The sequence below is a fragment of the Notechis scutatus genome, chromosome 5 (assembly GCF_049901735.1).
Source record: "Notechis scutatus isolate UNSWTSFEM ecotype Mainland chromosome 5, rNotScu1.2, whole genome shotgun sequence".
In the NCBI taxonomy this organism is placed as follows: Eukaryota; Metazoa; Chordata; class Lepidosauria; order Squamata; family Elapidae; genus Notechis; species Notechis scutatus.
The window spans coordinates 21692931-21703112 of record NC_142013.1 but is presented as its reverse complement, the minus strand read 5'-3'; positions in this window follow the sequence as shown (position 1 = coordinate 21703112).

The window sequence follows — 10182 nt, the reverse complement described above, 5'->3', positions numbered from 1 at the left end:
GCAACTCAGGAAAGCAACAGTTTTCAGCCCAAGGCTTTTGTATATAAAAGACCCAATACAGACAGGGCAAAATGTTCAATAATGTGTTTCTCCAAAAATAAGACTGGGTCTTATATTAATTTTTGCTACAAAAGACGCATTAGGGCTTATTTTCTGGTTAGGTCTTATTTTCAGGGAAATAAAGATCTAAATGCACCTGTCTGGCTGACATATCTTAACTGGGGCTAATTTTCAGGGTAGGGCTTATATTACGAGCACTCTGGAAAAATCATGATAGGGCACATTTTTCAGTTGGGTCTTATTTTCAGGGAAACAGTACATTTTTAAAAGGGTAGGCTTGGCAGCTTTAGGAATAAAAATGAATAAATATAAAATATTTATATTCTAATTATTCTATTCCCCACTCATCATCTAGTTAGCAGTGATTACAAATAGATGCAATTAAACAGCAAAGTCTTTTTCTTTTTAAGTTATTTATATGCATTTCAGTAAACACATATTCTTTCCCCAGCTTTAATCTCTTTCTGTGCTCTTTAGAGAGCTAAGAAAACAAACATGGGGATCCTAAAACACTTACCTGCAAAAAAAAAAAAGCCACAATGGAACACAATGGAATAAATTATAATCTGGCCAGGGTTGCTGTATGAAATTGCCATGAACTACCCTTTTTTCTAATTCTGATAATTATCACACTGTCTTCCTTTTGAATTATGTGCTTCCAACTTCTGCTACCTTCAATCAGATTAGTAATCTAATGAATAGCTTTCTCAGATTTTGTAGATCGAGGGGAGGGGGTTGCTGTGATGCTGGCAACTGAAAAAGCCTGCTGGATGCTGATTGCTATCTGCCAGATGGGAGAATAGCAACCCCCAAACAATAATACCATGTTATTAGTAGTATAATTAAATATAAGATGATTATTTGGTTATGATACAGTTTCTCCTTGGTTTTTCTTCACATTTTTTCAGTTTTCATTCATTTAATTCTATTATTTATGCTGGTGTATTATTTATTACAAAAAATACTGTAGTGTTAATACTAAAAAAAAAAAACTTTTAGTAATAATCAATTCATTCAGGATGTAGGGAATCTCGAATTTTCTACATTTTATTAACCATTCCCTTTTACCCCTGGGAGACGATGCTGGAATTTGTCATTCAGTAACATCATAATTATGAGGATTGACAAGAGAATTCTGCATGTCAGAAATGCTACAAAATATTTATGTCATTGATTAAAAACTATAACTGCAGATGGGCTACTAAACATCTTTTAAAAGATATCCTCTAACTTCAGTGTTTTCAATATCCCCACCATAACAGATTAACAGAGTTGGAAGGCACCTTGTAGGTCATCTAGTCCAACCCCATACCCAAGTAGGAGACCCTACACCATTTCTGACAAATGGCAGTCTAATTTCTTCTTGAAAGCCTCCAGTGATGAAGCTCCCATAACTTCCGAAGGCAAGCTGTTCCATTGGTGGATTGATCTCAGTGTCAGAAAATTTCTCCTTATTTCTAGGTTGAATATCTCTTTGATCGATTTCCATCCATTATTCCTTGTCTGGCCTTCAGGTGCCTTGGAAAATAGCTTGACCTCTTTCTCTGTTGGGCAGCCCCTCAAATATTGGAAGACTGCTATCATGTCTCCCCTGGTCCTTCTCTTCACTAGACTAGCCATGCCCAGTTCATGTAACCATTCTTCCTTGTTTTAGTCTCCAGTCCCCTAATCATTCTGGTTCTCTTCTCTGTTCTTTTTCTAGTCTTTTTTTACAGTGTGGTGACCATTAAACATGATTACTGTATATTGAAAAACTTCACTATTTTGTGATATTTGGATTCTGCTAAAGAAGGCATTTTCCTGCTGTGGTTTTGGTATGACATATGACGTGGCATTATCTGAACTTCAACCTGGTATATGAGTAACTGACAAAGTACCATACTCTACATTTTCCAATTGAAAATGAACTTGGATATGTGTGCTGGGGAGGGGAATAGGAAGATGTAATTTTGTCTTTATTAAATAGCCTCAGAGCTTATGAAAAGTGTAAAATGGAAGGACCTTTGGAAAGATCTGTTTCCCAATAAAATAGCTAAAGGATGGGCCATTAGCTAAGCGAACATAAATCCAGCTGCAATTTAAAATGAACATCAACAATATCTTAATATTTGTAATTAATGCCAAAGGAATATATCATAATTAGTTTTAACACTTTTGTGTGTTGCTGTTATTAAAACCAAGCATTTCTTAAAACACACAAAATCTTCAGAAGAAAAAAAAATCAGATGTTACAACCTGATTCATTCCAAACAAGAGCCACATCTTGAAGGAAGGCTCTGTAGCAAAATGACTAAAAAATACGGACTTTTTAAGAATCAGTATTTGGCTCTTCAGCAATAACAAAGCATATTTTATTTCTGTTTCTTCTAATTTATGTAAACATTCTTCACAATTTAAATGGATGCCACTAATTTAACTTATTTCCTGGCCCTGCAGATAAGTTCAAGACCCTTGGAAAAATATAACCATTCAATCATACAGTTTGTCCTTTGTTTATCTTTGAAAATATATATATATATATTGATAAGATCGTATGCATGAAACAAAGCACTGATGGAACTCCTTTTTGAGACAGGCAAGAACCAGCAGGAGCTTTGGTAACAATGTCACTAGTAAAATCAAATTAACCCAGTAGTAGTGTCCATAAAACCTTGACTGCTTTATTCTGATCTTCCTCTGGGAAGGAAAAGGCCTTGGTTTTCTTGGGACAGGAGTTTGGAAGCCTATGGCTTTTCAGATGTATAATAGCCTGTGTTAAAGACAGGCAAATATGGGCGTCTTTCTGCTTTTTTTTTTTTCCATGGTCTCCAAAGGATGCAAGCAAGTGGTGTGAAGCAGACCTTCAAAGAAGGCAGACCAATTATGGGAAACAGAACCTACATAGCTGATAGAATCATAGAGCTGGAAAGGGCAATTGGATCATTAAATCTAATCCCCTGCTCAGTGGCTGCCCAGTTAACAAGCTTAGTCTCTAGGCTTCCTGGTATAATTAGTTTTGGCTCCAAAGCTATTTCCTAGAACCCACTTTTTGGATTCTACCACTAACTGTAGCCCATAGTTTTCTATGGGTGTGGTTGAGCTCTCTATCAGAAATGCTTCTGGAGTCATATTTCATTTGCACTCTAATCAATGAACATGTGAAGCTTGCACTCTAATAACTGAAAAATGAATAAGCAGCCCTATCCTTTTACAATATACATACATGTATATGCAGTGGTGGGATTCAAATAATTTAACAACTGGTTTGCCCAGAATCAAGTTGGCTGTCATGGGAGGCATGGCCCATCCACATCCTCCAGCACATACAGGATGAGCCTCCCGTGATGGCCAACCTGACCTTGGATGAACCCGTTGTTATATCCCCTCCCTCCCCAATTAACAAAGTGGATCCTGGGTGCTGCACTGCACTAAAATGAAGAAACGGAGAGGTCGGAGAGGCCGGCGCGAGGGAAGGTTGCTTTCCCTCTTTCTTCTCCCTGCTCCTCCTCCTCCCCTCCATTACCCATTTCTCCATTGCAGCGCAGCGCCCAGAATCCACTTTGACAGTGGGGGAGAAGGATAATTTAACAGTTTGTGTGAACTAGTGTGAACCGGCTGAATCCCACCACTGTGTGTATGTATATGTGTGTGTTTGTATACATACTATGAGTGTGTGTATGTGTGTGTGTGTGTGTGTATGTATATCTATATCTATATCTATATCTATCTCTATCTATCTATCTATCTATCTATCTATCTATCTATCTATCTATCTATCTATATCTACACACACACATTAATTGCCTAATCAACTCTTGAAGATTCAGCTGCTATTAAAAGCACAGAAGGGGCAAATATGATGCCTTTTCCCTTTTCCAGAACCATTTGGAACCACGCTAACTTTATTTAATGTTAAGTACAATAATCCCAACTCAAATATGAAAAGAGAATGAAAATGAATAAATTCAAAAGCTGATTTTGGCGGAAATATGCAGTGTTGCTTTACCGAGTCTAGGAAGAGGAGCTTTTCCTGAAGAGGAGCTGAAGCATTGGAACCATACAATAATTAGTCAAAAGTGGAATTTGGATGGTATTTCACTGTTTTCTAGGATAGTGCTGAGCCTCACCCGTGTAGGTGACTGTCTCTTATCAGTGCCTACCAAATAGAGAATGAAAACAGCTTAGACAGACCAAAGTACAGTACATATTACATTAATGAATCTGTTTTGTGCTAGCATTTTTGTCTTTTTTTTTTGTAAATTTTATTTGAGTTTTCACAAAGAGAAAAAAAATACAAATAAAACATCTTTTTTGAAAGTAGCGTAATCCCGGGTTACATTTCTTCGTACAGACACAAATTCAGGTTCATGCTCATTTTTATATTCTATTCCATATCTTATTACTATGTTACATTTTCTGCATAGCTTCTCCCCTCTTTTAATTTTCACAATTTTATTTTAATTATCTCATCTCAATTCAAATCATTGTACTTATATTTTTTGTCTGTCCTGTTTCAATTATCTATTATCTTTTCTCATTAAACAAAATTTCTCCTGTAGTTATTGATTGGAGTATGACGCCTTTGTATCTTTTAAGTTTATCCATTTAACTCTTATTTAGGCTTCAATATATACCCTAAAGTTATAACATTCAATGTAATACATAACTTCCATTCGGATTCTGCTTGGTACATTCTTAAAATGCACACTATATTCTTAAAAAAAGAAAAAATTATAAATGTATTAAAACAACACATTCCATTCCAATTCAATTCTATCATTAATATTAATATTCATTAAAGTCTTAACTTCTTTAACATTACTTTTCAATTAAATATCATACTTCTATGGGAACAATTATAAGCTTTCCATAACTAATTCCCCCCCTCTTCACTTATATTTTATAAAACATTAACTAATTAAAATGTTCCTGTTCCTTCCTAATTCAATATTCTCATTTATTTTATTTCACTTATTTTATTAACAAACATTTCACTAAATTACACTAACTATTTTATCCCTCATTTTAATCATACGTTGTTTCCAATTTTCTAAAGTTATTTCTATTACTAATATAACAATACAATCTTATGTACCTTTACAGAATCCCTTTTTCAGTTAGATTTTCACCCATTATCTCTAAATAGGTCCTGTTTCTCTGTATCTTGCTCCGGTCCTTTCTAACTTCTTTTCCTTTCCTTCTTCCCTCTCTTCTTCTCTCTCCCCTTTTTACCCCCTTGTCTCTCTACCTCTATTTCTCTCTTCTGTATTCCCCTTTTCTGTTGCTTTCCAGTATTATACTTATTTTTTGAATTATTTTTCTTTGGTTGTTTTTTTAAATCTTAAATTCTCCATTCTCTTTTCCCCCCTTTCCTTTTTCTTCCCCACAAAAAATTACTTGTTCATTAAAGATGGCTTCTTCTTTGTCCCACTCTTCTTGTTTTGCAGACGTTTCTTGTTGTTTCTCATAGTTCCAAATCTCCATTTCTAAGAATTGAAAGACGAAGCCAAAAGAACCCTTCCCTTCTTGTGCATCTTCTTTGTACTTTTTAAGTTCCATTTTCAATTCATCCAGAAGTCATGCCATTGTATAAATTTTTAAACAACCACCCGATTAATTTTAGTCATTCAAATGTAATAACCAAGAATCCAAAGATCACCAAATAATCCAAATACACGCAAGCTGTTTCTTTTTGCTCTTTTTTTTCACTTTCTCTTCCTGGGGTTACTGTTTAGTCACAAAGTTTCAGTTAAAATGTATCTTTTAGAAGTCTTGTTGACGCACGCATCTCCTCGCCTGGCCTCTCATGACTGTGGGGATGTTGCAACAGTCGTAAGTGTGAAAAATGGTCATAAGTCACTTTTTTCAGTGCCATTGTAACTTTGAATGGTCACTCCACACAAGCAAAGTACCAGCAAAGGAGGGGGGAAAAACTCCAGAGACGTTCCAGAGACAGGAAATCTAGTACTGCCAAGAATGTAATAAGGGTTAATGGAGAGGCAACACCAGAATGTTTCCTTCCTGCCTTCCTTACAGGATTAGGCCAGTAATTTCTTCTAACAACCAGTTCTTCAAAATGCTTAGAATGTTAACAACCGGTCCTAGCGAATAGGTGCGAACTTGTAGAATCCCACCCCTGCTTAAGACTGTTTTTCACACTTATGACCATTGCAGCATTCCCCAGCATTCCCCTGGCCACATGATCAAAATTCAGACGCTTGGCCATATTTATGACGGTTGCCATGTCCTGAGGCCGTGTGATTTCTTTTTGCAAGTTTCTGACAAGCAAAGTCAATGGGGAAGCCATATTCACTTAACAACATGTTACTTACTTAACACCTGCAGTGACCCACTTAACAACTGTGGCAAGAAAAGTTGTACAATGGAGCATAACTCACTTAACAAATGTCTCACTTAACAAAATAAATTTTAGGCTCAGTTGTGGTCGTACGTTGAGGACTACCCATATTATCAATGAGGGTTAGTTAATCTATTTTGTGCTAGATTTCTTTTGTCTCTAACAACTGCAGGGCAGTCCAGTGGGAAGAAACTATGATCCTGGTAGCCATTTGATAGATGGGAAGAAACTATAACTTGGTTATTTGGTTAGGCCCTGAACTTCTCAGCCCTAGTAGCCATTTTGCCTCTCCCCTACTGTCAACAGGTCTTACCATTAAAAACTTTCTCCTAATGTTTATTTCCAAAACATTAAGCCATACATTTTTTCAGGAGACAACAGGACTTTATGGTTTTTCTTTGAAGATATTTCGCTTCACATCCAAGAAGCTTCTTCAGCTCCATTTATACTCCATTCCCCACCATCCAGTTCCAATCAGAGCTGAAGAAGCTTCTTGGATGGGAAGAGAAACATCTTCAAAGAAAAACCAGAAAGTCCAGTTGCCTCTTGAAAAAAAAGCACCTTTGGGACAACCAGGACCTGGATGGCTGAGAATCTCCATAAACATTAAACCGTACACATTTCTTATTTATTGACTGAATGTATATTTTGCCTTCCCTTGAGGGGATGCTGATCTGAAGTTATAGAGCTAGCTCTTCATAGGAGCAGACTACGTGACAATAGGTCTTTAGCCTGATCTTTGGATTGGTTTCGCCTGTGATCTTTGAACACGGCCTGTGATGTTGTCGAACTACAATTCTTAGTACTATTCACCATTGACTGTGGTAAAAATGAAGTTGGCAATCTCATTTAAAAGCAGAAAAGAGGACTTCTTGATTAGAAATGAATGTTTTGGCAGAGTAGAAGAAATACTTTGCCCTCTTGGACTGTCATATATTCATATACGCATGCCTTACATTGTGTCCAAAACAGATAGCTGGGAAGAAAGCTAAACATCTGTGTTGCTCCAATTCAAAATATATACATAAAGTCATAGAGAGCAATTTGGCCTCAAGACAGCTGTCCTATGTTTTAGCACATGTTCAAGGTGAATAAGAGTTTTGGTGTAGCTAACAGAAATATATACAGCCTCTTATAGTAAGGTAGAGTTTTGTATGGAACTGGAAAGCAAAAATCTACGGTACTATAGTAGCCGTTCAGAATTTTGATTTACAACAAGCAAGCACTGTACATCTGCTTTTATGCATTTATATTGATATCAACAGGGAAATAACCTGGTAACCACTGCCATCTAGTGGAAATGTAGATAAATGGTAATACCCAGCTTATAAAGCTTATGCTTCAAAGAAAACTAATTTCTTCAAGCAGTTGTTTTATTAAATATACCAACAACATTTTAGTGAAATTTTAGGTTAATTAGTTTTTTCTCCTTTTTTCTTAGAAATAATATATATTCCTATTATTTTAGATTGCTTTGACAGCTGGAACTTCATTTGCTTGAGGCCATCCAAGACTTTGGATATTTCTTCCAAATATACATTTGACAAAAAAAATTGAACTTTTAATGATATTGGCTAGATTAGAACTGTTAGATTTAATGGATGAGAATTCCTTCCTGTAATAACAAATAAGGCTCAGAATGCTTTTATGTCTATAAGCGTTGGGACAAGAGTATTGCATATATACTTAGTAATAAAATTACGGTAATCAGTAATAAAAAATAAGGTAAATTTCAAGATGGGTCTTGAACAAAGCAGCATGTTCAGATCCATTCGCTGACCCACTTTAGTTTGGACTCCCAGGACAGGCAAACTGAGTTTAAGAAATGTCCCATATTTAACAAAAAGTCTAACACCAGATTTTATAGGTCATAACCAGCACTATGAATTATAATTGCAAATACCATGGAAGCTGTTGCAACAGAAATGTTACTTTTCTATAGTAGCACCGCTTGCTTGTCAACAACCAGTCTCCACATTCTAAGTCAACTGCAGTTTTGGGGAATCATAGGCAGCTCCAACAATAATCTAATCTTCTGTTTATGGTGGTGTGATTTGGTATCATCAAGGCTTTTGAAACTTGCATATAGGCAGAGCTAGGTGAAGGACTCCTGGCAATGACATTCAACAGGTGATCACTCAGAAGCTATGACTCTAGGACAGAGGTCTCATTCTCGTGGCCCGCGGGCCAATTGCGGCCTGCAGGACGATATCCTGTGGCCCCCACCGTGATATGAAAGTATAATATTAGTGCGTTCTCCATGCGTCGCTAGCTGGCTAAACACTTCTATGTGCGGCCCAGCCTCACCCAGCCTCTGCCTCCAGCGGCCCCCAGGTAAATTGTGTTTGAGACCCCTGCTCTAGGAGAACCCTCAAGTCATGGATTTGCTCTTTTAGGAACAAAAAACCACAAGCCATTCATACCTGTCATTAGTGGGCTGGTGATTTTTGAACAAATTCCATCTTGTCTGGGTTCAGTTTGAGCTTGTTTTGTCCCCCATCCATTCTCTCACTTCTTCTACACTGGGTTAAAAACATCCATAGCATTTTCTGCTCTGGATATATTATTACTGGGTATCATCTCTATATTGATGACTGATCTTTCCAAGCAGATTCATAGATGGTTTGAACAACATGGGGCAACTAAGTAAAAGCCTGTAACATCACAGAAGAAAATGGCCAAAGGTTTGAATTTAGTAGTTAGTCCTCCACTTAACAACAGTTCATTTAGTGACTGTTCAAAGTTACCGCGGCACTGAAAAAAGTCATAAAATGCAGCAAAACTCATTTAACAAATGTCTCACTTACCAACAGAAATTTTGGGCTCAATTGTGGTTGAGGATTACCAGCAATAAAGAAGACCTCGGTTGATGGCCAGTTTTAGATGTAGAAGCTCATGGAGGTCTTTGGGCCTGTCACTGTCTCTTAGTCCTAACTTATGGCATAGGATTGTTGTTGGAAGAATAGGCCTTGTATTACACTTAAATATAAACATATATGAAATGCAAATACTTATAAACACTAGCTGAAGCCTTTCACTCAGAAATAAGTGAAACCATCCTCAGTCGAGATTAGACCCTGGGTGGAAGTTGTCCAATACGGCTGGATTAATAGAAAGGATCAAGAAAAGGTGCAACAGCATCATCTCTATCATAGCAACAGAGATTATATACTTCCTCAAAGAAGTATTAATCACTTTGATCCAATAAACCATGCCTCCCTTGGCTAGCCAAAGGAGCAAGAAGGCCCACTGATCCAGCATGTAGGTGACAAGGCTCACGTTGCCAAGATTGCTGATCATTTCATTTTGCTAGGCATTTGAAGTAGACCAGGTCAAGAAATAGGCGAGGCAGAGATACCAAAAATACTCTTTATTGTACAGTAGTAAGGTAAAGGCAGAATCTTGAAAACCTGCCTAGGTTTCTCCATCTTGTACTAAACAAAATCAAGATGGAGTTGTTTTTTCTCCTCACATTTTCTTCTTTGTTAGGACTGTGTAACCTTTTCTGCAAGTCCCTCTTGGTAGCTCACACATGCCTTCCCTATCCAAAGAACAGCTCTAGATTGATTTCCTATCCCCTAAACCAGTTCCTTCATTCTGCAAGGGGCATCTGATCAGACTGGAGAAGCCACTTGGAGCAATCACTGAAAATACTCTTTTCCCCTCAAGCATTCCAGAAATGGACTAGAGGTGTGCAAAATGACCCACTAAATTACTAGGAAAATCTTAATGCCTAGATGGAAACAAGCACAGGGCTTTTTGAGGCAGACAAACTCAACTCCCAC